Source organism: Cornus florida, unplaced genomic scaffold (assembly GCF_030987335.1).
Source record: "Cornus florida cultivar Cherokee Brave unplaced genomic scaffold, ASM3098733v1 CherokeeBrave_3.0.0_Hap2_Chr06, whole genome shotgun sequence".
Taxonomy (NCBI): domain Eukaryota; kingdom Viridiplantae; phylum Streptophyta; class Magnoliopsida; order Cornales; family Cornaceae; genus Cornus; species Cornus florida.
In genome coordinates, this window is record NW_026775576.1 from 99115703 (window position 1) to 99129892 (window position 14190).

Here is a 14190-nt window from a genome sequence, read left to right on the forward strand (position 1 = left end):
CTTCTAAAACTATGATACTGTATTTCAGTTGAAAAACTAAACAATTCCAATCAACTCATTTCACTTGTTTCCATTTCCTTTATTGCAATATTGGATAAATGTGATCTTCCCACGTTGTAAATATAAGCAATTCATATTAAACCCATCCAATGTTGGTAAGGATTATTCAAGAGATTAAGTTACAACATGTTAGAGTTATCAGAGAAGTTTTAAAAACTTCTAACTCTTGAATTTCTATTGGTTAGAAATTCAAAATTCCTTTATAATTAACTATAAATAATAATAATAAAATTAAAAGAAATTAAAATAAATATTATAACTATTAAGCCAAACGTCGCATCTCTTTATGAAAATACGTAATCAAATTCTATTAATATCTAGGGTTTGATTAGCGGAGATAAATATAAAATAACAAGTTCTACTCTCAGAAAACCTACTGCGATTATATCATTTCTTCATCATACAGTATACTCCTACAATATATATATATTCTCTGTTTCTCTGGGCAACGTGACATCAAACTTGGTGAAAGCTTCTCTGTGATCGTGCGCATAGGGAACATTGGAACATTGGAGTTATATCTTAGAATCTTTGGTGGATCGAAATTACCTGCACGTAAGGGAGACTTCAAAGATTTTAGGACAGCGCATTGCGTGCCTCTCCATCTAACAGGCCAGAACTATAGATCTTTTCCTTTTCTGATTTGTTTTACTGTTTCAATACAATTATATTTGTTGTATAATCATTTTTATAATATTAATTGTTTTATTATAATTATAACATCTTTCACATTCCATAAATTGTATTTTACAATCTGGAATTCAATATACGTAACAATCTAAAGTCTTTGAACTAATTGTTGAGTGCTTAGATATATATATATATATATATATATATATATATATATATATATATATATATATAAAATGTGAATAATAAATTACTAAATTGAAAAAAATAGAATATATGTGTGTGTGTATATATATATCTATTTACCCTATAAAAGTGTATTCTCATTGTATTTTTTATATACACATTTTGGTAATAATAATATATACTCGATTTTAATATTTTATAAGCATCGTTTCAGTTTTAACCAAGTTGTTTGAAACTACACGACTGTGTTATATTTGGATTTTTAATATACGTTTTTTGATAATAATAATATATACTCGATTTTAATAAGCGTCATTTCAGTTTTAATTAAGTTATTGTTTGAAATTACACGACTGTTATAAAAGTGTATTATATTTGGATTTTTAATATACACTGTTTGGTAATAATAATATATACTCAATTTCAATATTTTATAAATGTTGTTTCAGTTTTTAGCTGTTGTTTGAAACTTCACGATTGTAGAACCCCATTAGTTATAACTTCTATAATGTCTTTTATATTCAGATTTTTCATATATCTGTATATATCTCTTCTATATATCTTATATAAATGATGCCTAAGTTGAACTCATGTTGCAAACTATATTTCCCTTTTTACGTGTCTATGCAAAAAGTTCTTCTCAGAGGTTTTTTTGTAATGTTCAAACGACAACTTTGAAAAACACGAGAGTGATGATTTTGTTCATATGCATCAATTGCAAGTTGCAAGTCGCAGCCTTATTTTTTGGAATGTATGTTTCTTGTTAATATATATGTATAATATTTATTATTCATTATTTTATTTCTCTTCTAATGTTTTTAATGATGAAATCTATTTGTCATGTGTTATTAAAATTTTATGTTGTGAGGTTCAGATGATTTATGATAATACACAATACATATTAACATTATCCATCTTAAGAAAATAGATAACGCTATTGAGTCATAGATGAAGATGAGTTTCTCATGACATGAGATCTTGGATTTTTTTTATTTTTTTGTACTTTTATTGCGCATAATGTATATCTTAAATTCATATGGCAGTTTTTTTTTTTAATTTCTTTTTTAAAATTTTAAAGTGCTCACATTAGAGAAGGAGTTGCAATATCAAAGCACTGGACGTGATGAGGGGTGAGAACTTTAAAGCACTAAAACAAAGAAAAGATTGTGTAATGTTTGTTGTTCTATTATTTTAATTTTTTTTATAGTTATTTTATGTAGTAAATCCTATGAGAATAAATTATATAAATATTTTATGAATTATTAATTATATATTTTTATTTACATTTTAAAATTCATTCTTTTTTGTTTCGAAAGTGACTAGTGAATCATTTCCCTCTCTTTGCCAATCTTAATGATCACTAGCAATGTTGCATAAATTTTTAAAATTTTTACACATTTAAACTATTATTATTATTTTAAAAATCTACAGCTTTATTTGGATTTATAAAATTTATATACATTTTAAAGTACCTATAGATCTTTTAATTTAAAAATTATTTATTTGAATTTTTATGCTTTAAGAGTTACCTTTTTAAAATTAGGTTTTATAATAATTGGCTGCTAGCTAACTGTTATTTAAGAGTTGTCCTTTTAGATTTCTTTTTAATGGTTATTAAAACAATTATTTTAATAAATAATTGTTTTCTTGACTTTTCATGTTTAGATTTCTTTCTAATGATTATTAAAGCGTTTATTAATAAACGTGACTTTTCATGTTTTAGATAATCTTTCTAGATTTTTTTTTTTTTCATTGGCACGCATGAACAATTATCCATGAACTTCTTTATTTCTTCAAGGTATTAAAAGGATTTTCTTTGCAATTTCATAAAGTTGATTCTAATATATATATACATAATTTTTTATTTTTGAAGGCAATTTTTTCACACTTTTCTTTTATATGCATAAGCAAACAAACACAAACTCTCTTTATCTCTTTAAAGTTTTTTTAACTAAATTTTGAAGGTTGCTATGATTGTTAATAATGTAATATATATATATATATATATATATATATATATATATATATATATAACCTTTGCATATGCACCCTGAAAATCGTTACTTTATAAAACGATATTGTATGTAAACAGATTGTTACTTTAATAGAATCCTTACCTTATAGAATTATTACTGATAGAATCCCTACCTTATAGAATCGTTGCTTTATACAAACAGATTGTCACTTTACAAATTTTTATCGGTTTGCATGATTTGTTTCCAATTTAAATTTTTATTTTTTGTCGGTAATTTTAAATAAGAAAGAGACTGTGCTTTAATTTATTTTTCTAAAATCTCTTATTTTGAAAGATTAAACAGTATTGTTTAAATAATTATAATAATAATCTGTTTAATTATAATTTATTGAATGTCCTGTTTAGAATACAAATAATTTATTATTGTATGTTTCAATGTTACTTGAATTGGAATATATTATTAATATAAAAAAAAAAATTATTAGAATTATATAGTGACATCTTTCTTTTAGTTTCTAACAGATTTATATATCTTGATTTACCCTTTGTATTTTTTTTGGAAACATGAATATATCTAAATTGGAAGATGCTAATACTGTTAAACCAGAAAAGTTTAGTAGTGTGAATTTTGGAAGGTGGCTTTTTTTGGAAACATGAATATATCTAAATTGGAAGATGCTAATACTGTTAAACCAGAAAAGTTTAGTAGTGTGAATTTTGGAAGATGGCAAAAACAAATAAAATATTTGTTGACTGTCTTAGGACTTATATCTGCCTTAGGAGAATCTCAAAGTAACTTAGAGTTGTCCTCATGGTTAACTCCCGAACAAATTGAATTTCATTGCCACAATAGAATTTTAAGTGCAGTATTGGATCACCTTTATGATGTCTATCATACCACTAGTAGTGCCAAAGACCTTTGGAATGCCTTGGAAGCAGAGTATGGAATTGAAGATGCTGGTGTAGAGCGATTTGTGATACCCATGGATTTTCGAATGCGGGTTGGCCAGGCCCACGCCCGAATACCCGAGGATATCAAAAACAAAATCGGTAATAAACGAATACAGAGTACAAAAGAATAAATAGAAATAAATATTTTGCTGAAAGAAAACTAAAATAACAATCCAATAACTCCTCAAAATAAATTCCTATTAATAATAAAAATATTCTGATACAATTAATCCTCCATTAATACAACTCGGGAATCCATACTGTGTGGACCCCTAAAAAAAATCCAAAATAAAACAAGTGACAACAATAATTGTCTACATCAAAAAACTGAAACGTAAAAGAAACTCCTATGTAGACTCCGGAAAAGTGAAGTAGACTGGTCCCTGCTTAGTACGAATAACCTCTACTCTTGACGAACACCTAAAAAAATAATGGTGGGTCAGACCCACAAACAAGTTCTACTCTACTACAATCCAAGCACAGATTCGATACACGTATACATCCTAATCAATCCAACAATAACTAGTAGTCCGTATATATATATATACACACTAAAGGAACCTCACTAGACTATAGGGTTGTCTCAACCTGAATAGTAGGCAACATGCAAAACGCACATATAGTGGGCATGAGTACCTAGACCTACCAAGGTACACAACTACACTATATCTAGCTACACATCCCTGGCGATATACGCGCCCTAACCACTGATCCTGAGACTCAAGCTCATATCATGGCACCATACTTATATATATAATCTAGAAACCATCCTATCCAGTATAAATTAATCCTCCATAAGTCATTCAACTTATTCAGCTGACCTGACTTGAATATAAGTAGGACTTAACATTTTAGTTAATCCATTCCCTTATATAATAAACTAATCCTCCATAAGTCATTCAACTTGTTCAGCTGACCTGACTTGAATATAAGTAGGACTTAACATTTTAGTTAATCCATTCCCTTATATAAAATAGGTAAGACTTAACTGATAAGTTAATCCGTCCCTAGAATGCCACCGTCCCATACCGGTACATTAAATCACACAATCCAACAATTGATGTAACGATTAAGGAAATACATCAAACAATCCAAAAATAACTATGATAATATGATATCAAGTTATCACAAAATAGGAATGACTTATTATTTATTTAAGTTTCCTATATCATATGTCCTACATAAACTGAATCTTATACATATGATGATATTTTATTATACCGTCAAATAAGTATTCTCCATATCCAATTCATCCTACATATTTAATCTCAATTGCTAAAACATATTAAAAGATTAATTCCATTCGTTTGTTTAAAACCTTCAAATAGCAAGCATCATTATGATTGAGTGCATTTAAATTTATTTAAACCCAAACCTAGTCCCTATTTAATGTTCAGGAATCCTAGGCATGTTTCTACGTTCCATCATTTCACAGATATGAAAAATACATAATTCAAACATGTAAAAAATTCACACCAGAAAACAAATCAAAATCATATATTTATCAGTTCATAATACAAGAACAGATATGAACCAATTTTATAAAAACCTATGTTTTAATCCAATTAAACATGCATAATTATTTAATTTTCTGTGTTTAATAAATCTTGGAATTTCCTAAGCATGTACAGAAACACGAATCAAAGGGAAAGAGATAGAAGAAGAATTTGCCATAAACTTTCGGATCGAAAGTTAAATTTCTTCTTTCTTGATCTTTTCTCTACAGGGTTTTTCTCCTCATTCCTTTCTTTTCATCATTCCCTCTCTAACTCTCTCTCTAGAATATATCATGTGAATATTTCTAACCCCCTTTTTCAACTTATAGCTATATATTTATACGCTAAATAAAATAACCCTAACCCTTTTCCCAATCCAAGTCAACTTAAAAAACTAAATATTAAAATATTAAAAAGGTAAATAAAATATGTTAAGTATATAATTTATGTATATCTTTGTTAAATAAATAAATTATACACATCCCATTATTTATTAATGGATTATCCAATAATACTAAAGTTACCATTATATTATAAAGTAACTCAAAACATAGCACATATCAAATCTATGTATATTTTTATTATTTAAATATAAAACATATACATTAGATTAAATATTACTACCCAAGTTACCATAAAAGTAATTAATAAATTACTTTCCTTTATATATATATATATAATATCATCCAACCTCTTATCCAAGTAGTTCACGGGATTCAATTGGTTGGCCCATTACTACTAACCATAACTATAAAAGAAAAATAAAATAAAATAATAAAAGAAAAGAAAACATTTAATTTACAATTAATCAAAACACCATTTAAGCACATAATCTAATTAAACAATTAACACATAGACAAATACAAATAATACATAGACACATAATCAAATAATCAAGTAATACCTAATTCAATTAAACACATAAGCAATTAGTCAAATAATCAATTAAATAATTAAAAATACAATTAAAACAAATAAATAAATACCGAGACTATCCTTTTAAAATTAGGGGTATTACACGATTTGCAGTCTCAAACTTTAATAACTATCAGATGGTTGAAAATAAAAAAGTTAGTGATCAAATCCATGAATTTCAAGAGCTACTTAGGAAAGTGGAAAGGAAAGAAACTAAGTTAAGTGAGGATTTTAGAGTGTCTTGTCTTATTGAAAAATTACCACCTTCTTAGTCTGATTTTGCTAGGTCTCTTAGACATAAACAAGAAGATCTAACCTTGACCCATGTAATTAATTCACTAAGGGTTGAAGAAAACCATAGGTCAAGAGTCCAAAATGAAAATGAAAAGACAACTAAAGTAAACTTAGTTGAAAATACAAGTAATTCTAATAACAATAGGAATCACTTTAGGCCTAAAGGAAGGAACTTTAAGGGAACAATTAGAAATAACAACCACCACAAACATTTTAATAAGAATGTCAGGAATAATCAAGGTAATAAATTCAAAAATACTAAGGGCAATGAGGATAAACATTGCTATGTCTGTGGGAGGATCAATCACAAAGCGAGGGACTGCTTTTACAAGAAAACTGAAGTGTACAAGCCCAGGCATAAGTTTTTTTCAAAATCAGAGTGGTTCTAAAGCTCAAGTCAATCTGTTAGTGGATCAAGAAAATTCAAATGAAAATGCATTAAGGTATAATCTCAATCCAATTATTAATTACACTTACCACAACAGAGATTGGTGGTTAGATTCTGGTGCTAATGTACATGTATGTTTTGATCGTGATTGCTTTAAAAAATTTTAGAACTCAAGTGGAGGAAGTGTAACTCTAGGGAATGACTCGGTCACACGTGTACTTGGAATTGGAGATATAGAGCTAAAGATGACTTCTGGAAAGACTTTGGTTCTCAAGGATGTGCGACATGTTCCTGAAGTGAGAAAAAATCTTATTAGTTGATCGTCCTTAGTGCAACAAGGATATAAAGTTGTAATGGAGTCTAATAGAATAGTGATTACTAGGAATAATATATTTATTGGAAAAGGTTATGTTACCAAAGGTTTGTTTAAGATGAAAGTAATTTCTGATATTAATAAAAATTCTCTTCAAGTTTGTAATGTTGAATCCTATGATGTATGGCATGGAAGATTAGGACATGTAAACTTGAAGAAAATTAAAAGATTAATGGATTTAAATTTAATTCCAAAGACTAAGATTGATTTGAAGCAAAAATGTGAAGTATGTGTTCAAGCAAAGCAACCTAGAAAACATTTTAAGTCTGTTAAAAGAAATACCCAACTTTTAGAATTAATTCATAGTGACGTATGTGATTCAAATAGACTTCCAACTAGAGGTGGGAAAAAGTACTTTGTGATATTTATAGATGATTGTTCAAAATATTCTTATGTATACCTAATTAAAACAAAGGATAAGATGTTTGAAAGATCTAAAGTGTACAAAAATGAAGTGGAGAATCAACTAGAGAAGAAAATTAAAAGACTTAGGTCCGATAGAAGAAGAGAGTATTAATGGAATGTTCTTGGTACATTCTGTGAAGAAAGTGGAATTATAAATGAAGTTACTGCCCCTTATTCACCTCAATCTAATGGTGTGGCAGAAAGGAAAAATCAGACTTTGTTGGACATGATAAACGCTCTATTAACTAATTCTGGTGTATCCGAGAATTTGTGGGGGGAAGCAATACTCACTGCATGTTTGATACTTAATAGGGTAACTGTTGGAGATAATGAAAAGACCCCCAATGCAATTTGGAAAGGAAGAACACCTAATATTAAATTCCTACGAGTGTGGGGTTGTTTAGCAAAAGTGGCTATACCTGAACCTAAGAAAAAGAAAATAGAACCTAAAACAGTAGATGCTATTTTCTTAGGTTATGCCCAAAATAGTGATGCTAATAGATTTTTAGTGTTTGACTCTGAAATTAGTGAAATATCAAATAATACAATAATTGAGTCTAGAGACGCTACATTTTTTGAAAACATTTTTCCATTTAAAACAAGAATTCCACACCATATAGTTGATAAACAATCAAACTCTACTTACGAGAAACCTTCTTCTAGTATATCTTCCGAAAAAGACCCCATATAGTTGATATAGTTGATGAACTTAGAAGAAGTAAAAGACCCCGAATAGAGAAGAATTTTGGAGAAGGGTTCTATACATTTGTAGTAGAAGGAGAACCAAACACCTACAAAGAAGCCTTGTCTTTTATATATGCTCCTTTTTGGAAGGAGGCTATAAATAGTGAATTTGAATCTATAGTTCAAAACAATACTTGGGTGTTGACTGATTTACCTCCTGGAAATAAAGCCATTGGTTGTAAATGGGTATTTAGAAAGAAATTAAGACCTGATGGAAGTATAGACAAGTATAAGGCAAGACTAGTAGCTAAGGGATTTACACAAAAGAAAGGAATATATTATTTTGATACTTACTCACCTGTATATAGTATTACCACTATTAGGATATTAATAGTTTTAGCATCCATACATAACTTAGTAATTCATCAAATGGATGTAAAGACCGCATTTTTAAATGGGGATTTAGATGAAGAAATCTATATGGAACAACCAGAAGGTTATATTGTAAAAGGCCAAGAACACAAGGTATGTAGATTAGTCAAGTCATTATATGGTCTTAAGCAAGCTCCTAAGCAGTGGCATGAAAAAATTGATAGAGTTATTTTGGATTATGGATTTAAAATAAATGAGCATGATAAATGTTTATACTATAAAGAGAGTTATGGAGATCATGTAATACTATGTCTTTATGTGGATGACATATTAATTTTTGGAACAAATTTGGAAATAGTAAATGACATTAAGACATACTTATCTTTGGGTTTTGATATGAAAGATTTAGGAGAAGCTTATATGATCTTAGGAATGAAAATTGAGAGAAATTTAAATGGAATTACTATAAGTCAATCTAATACAATTGAGAAGATGTTGAGAAAATTTAATTATTTTGAGAGTAAACTTGCATCAACTCCTTATGATCCGAATGTACATTTGAAGAAAAATAGGGGGGATCCTGTTTCCCAATTAAAATATTCACAAATGATTGGATCTTTACTATATTTAGCTAATAAAACTAGGCCTGATATTTCATATGCTGTGGGAAGACTTAGTAGATATACTCATAACCCGAGTATAGAACATTGGACAGCTTTAGAGCGAGTCTTTAGATACCTAAGAAGAACTATTGAAAATTCTTTATGTTATAAAGGTTTTCCTGAGATGGTAGAGGGATATAGTGATGCCAATTGGATTACCGATAGTTTAGAGGTTAAATCAACCAGTGGTTATATATTTCTCTTAGGAGGAGCTGCAATATCATGGAGTTCCAGAAAACAAACAATTATATCCAGAAGTACAATGGAATCTGAGCTTATAGCATTAGATACAACATGCACTGAAGCTGAATGGATCAAGAGTCTTTTATTAGATTTACCATTAGTAAATAAATCAATTCCTGCAAAACATATACATTGTGATTGTAAGGCAACTATTGATCTAGTGAAACAATCCCATACAAATAAGAAAATGAATAGACATATACAAGTAAGATATAAGTCTGTGAGGAGCATGTTGAATAGGAGTATAATCTCCTTAGAGTATATTAAGTCGGAAATGAGTTTAGCCAACCAATTGACTAAAGGTCTGTCTAAGAGCGTAGTCCTAGATTTGTCGAGGGGGATGGGCTTAAGCCCATAAGGGAATCACCTTCGGAGGTAACCCGTCCTTTGTGATTGGAGATACCATGAAGAAGGTTCAATGGGTAGAAACAATCCGTACTGCGTGACTCGTTTACAACACTTTATTTAGGAGGTTTCTCATGAAGATTTTCTCCCACCCATCCCTATGGCATTTGTGCTGTTTAATGTGACGTTAGGAAGGGCATTGCCCTGAATGAGCCCGAGGTAAGCATACTCTTGCAAGGTATCTGTCACATGTACCTTTGGAGAACTCACCTAAATGGGAGCTGTCGTAAGGCTGCGACTATGAGAATTGGGTTGTTCTCTAGTAACTCTCATGAGAATCAAGATACAAGCGCATGGCGATTAATAGCGCTAAAACCGTGAAACCAAGTTTATCGTCAATAGTGTGTGTGTGATATGTTAAAGTTTGACTCAAGGGCCGAGTTCAAGACCTAGTCTCTCAAGACCCTCAAATGAAAACTATCGACACTAAGTGCAAGTTCAAGTTCGGAAGAGTCTTGCTTCCATTGCATAGTATTCAATTGCCCATTATGATATATTTTTTAATTATGATCTTTATTATTATTATTATTATTATTATTATTATTATTATTTATTTTTTTTTAAGTTTTAAAACTTGTGGGGGATTGTTAGAGTTATCAGAGAAGTTTTAAAAACTTCTAACTCTTGAATTTCTATTGGTTAGAAATTCAAAATTCCTTTATAATTAACTGTAAATAATAATAATGAAATTAAAAGAAATTAAAATAAATATTATAACTGTTAAGCCAAACGCCGCATCTCTTTATGAAAATACGTAATCGAATTCTATTATTATCTAGGGTTTGATTAGCGGAGATATATATAAAATAACAAGTTTTACTCTAAGAAAACCTACTACGATTATATCCTTTTTTCAATCATACAGTATACTCTTACAATATATATATATTCTCTGTTTCTCTGGGCAACGTGACCACAAACTTGGTGAAAGCTTCTCTGTGATCGTGCGCATAGGGAACATTAGAGTTGTATCTTGGAGTCTTTGGTGGATCAAAATTAACTGCACGTAAGGGAGACTTCAAAGACTTTAGGACAGCGCATTGCGTGCCTCTCTATCTAACAGGCCAGAACTATCGATCTTTTCCTTTTCTGATTTGTTTTACTGTTTCAATACAATTATATTTGTTGTATAATCATTTTTATAATATTAATTGTTTTATTATAATTATAACATCTTTCCCATTCCATAAATTGTATTTTACAATCTAGAATTCAATATACGTAACACAATACAGCTCAATTCGCAGTCATTCATTTGTCTCCAACATATATTGTGACAGAAAAGCTAGCATAACATAATATTAATTTTGTTAAGTTATACATACGTTTGTTGATGAATTATTTTATACAAGATATTAGATTTATTGAGAAATCTGATGTTCAAGTTGTAAAGATATGAAATCCAAATTAAGACCTACTCAATTTTTAGTAGGAGTATAAGGTTGTTAAACTTCCAATTTACAGCCTAAGATCATCATATGATTTAACGTGAGATTCACAATAGAGTACATCCTACTTTATAGTTCGGAGAAATTATTTCTTTCTTTTTCACAACGGTGAAATATTTTCTCCACTAAAGAAATCTGAACTACTTGTTCAATTTTTTGTATATACAAAAAATCAATTTCATTTAAGTTCTACTTTATGTATTCCCTAGTATAAAACACCTCAAATCTCAAGAAAAAAGAATAATAATAAAGCTTGAAATATGAAAAATAAATCAAAATTATTTCAGATTCATTTGACTAGTGGAAGGTTTATCAATGGTTGAGTCTTGTTTTTCTTTTCTACTTACAGGCTGATCTGGCCTGCGAGAAAATGCATGCTAAATTTTTCTTTTTCCTTTTTTTAGGAAGGTTAAATAAATACGTACTAATACTTTCACTAAGGGTCAAACACCCGACCTCTCCTTTAGAAACTAGAGTTTGTAGTAGCTAGAGGCTCCTGTCCATTTGATAAAACCTGTAAAAATATTGAATATGTATGAACAATATTCATACATGGATGGAAGGAAAACTCTTTTTCTTATAATTGATAGTTAACATATTAATGTGACATGTTCCTTTCTTATGTTTTTGAGAAAAAAACTTCAAAAGAAGAAAATAAAATATAAAAAAAGCCCACATATTTTTACATAGTCAAAAAGATTCCAAAATGGTTCACTCATTTTAACCTGATTAAATAAATCATATACCAGGCAATGACGTATCTCAAATATTAGTCACCTCTGCTGTATACAGAATGCGTAAATATCACTTAAAAAAAAAACTCTTTATATTTTTCAGATTGAGTAAAGAAGGACACCAGGATTTTTAGCGAGGAAACTCCAGTTGAAGGAAAAATCTTCGTGGACTGTGCAGTCCAAAGTAAATAGATCCACTATGTTTGAAACAAAGTACACTGAACTTTGATTCTGGCTCACACCCTATCGTTCAACCAAACACCTATTGCTAACAATCATTTGCCTTTGCGACTCCCTGTCCAACAACAACTTGACATCAAACTTATGCTTGATATCTGTAAAAGAGTACCAGGTAGATCAGACAACACTCCTCGAATGCTCAAACCCTTTCAAAGTGTGATCGCTTTTACCTTCTTCTTTTTTTCAATATCTGAATTCGATGTAGAAGTAGATCTGTTTTTTTCTGATCGTCGTAGATGTAACTATATGATCACGATCAGGATTTTGAACACCACAACTCTAAACTCACTATGTGTTTATGTGTATGTGCTCTAGAAAGATGACAGAGAAATCTCTTGGATTTTCTACAAGAATATTCTTCCTAAGGCTTTTACGAATCTTCCTAAGGCTTTTACGAATAATGAAGTTGTGGTACTAAAGTCATGAATAAACCTAAATGTGTACCAGGGTTTATATAGAGTTTTCAAAGTCCTATTCCTTCTGAAAATAAAGGAAATTTCGTGCATAGTACTTTTGGTAAACTTCTAGACCAAATAGGAAGTTCAAAACTGATCAGGACTGAATTTCCATAAACTGAAATAGTAGTGGTACCGGTAGAAGAATCTTGGTACAGGTTCCCAAAGGACAGAATTATTTTTCTCGAATCTCAACTTTCTTGAATCGGTTCCCAAATTCAGGTACTGGTTCCCACTTGACAGAATCCAATTTGGACTTAGATTTTGTATTTTTGGTAACTCTGGAAAATATATCTTGTAGGTATTTATGTCCTAAGTGAGAAACGACTTCCTAATGTGTTGTTCTTTCCTTTTTGATGATCAACGGTAGTTTCTTCTTCTGAACAACTCTACAACTCCGCAATCGATGTAGATCCTGATATGGTAACTGAAATTACAGCTCGACTAGTACTTGTTTTGTTACCAAAATTTGCCAATTACAAAAATATATCTCACACATTACTCCTCTCTCATCCCTTGAACAATGAATGGATAAGGTTGTGAAAAAAAAAATGGATAAGCTTAAATCACTACGACAGTGCCATTTAAGGCTAAATGTGAACAATACTTATGTCTAATGAGAAGTCTAAATGCTTATGGCCAATGTTTCCACAAATACGTATGCAAGATGACAAATTCAAATATTTCTTGTCTCAAAATACTTGTTCATGTTTTTATTTTGGAATGTCTCAAAATACATGTCCAGTCTAAGAATAGATGTACTAATTTTTTTTAACATTTTCAAATTATTCTTTTAATTAATGCTCTATTCGATAAGGAAAAAAAAAAAAATTTGTATGGAAGGGAAATAAGAAGTGATGGGTATATTTTCTTCTTTCTGTTCGATTGGATAGAAGAAAATATAATAAACTCATAATTTATCAAGTGAAAAGAAAAACTCATAATTTATCAAGTGAAAAGAAAATAATTTTTTTTGAATTATTTTACAAATATATCCAATAATAGTTATAATATTGTAATTTAAATATTGTATAATTTAGGATAACATTTAATTTAAAACTTCTATAATAGTTCACTTGTCTTCCCTCCTTTCTGTTCATTTTTTTGGCAAATGAAAATTTGTAAAGGAGGAAAGACGTGTCATTCTTCCTATTCTCCTTTATTTCCTTATATCAACTATACTGAATAAATTTACTTCCTTTTTATTTTTTCTCCATACGTTTTCTTCCTTCTTATCAAATACAGTATAAACAAGTACACTAATTTCAAAATAT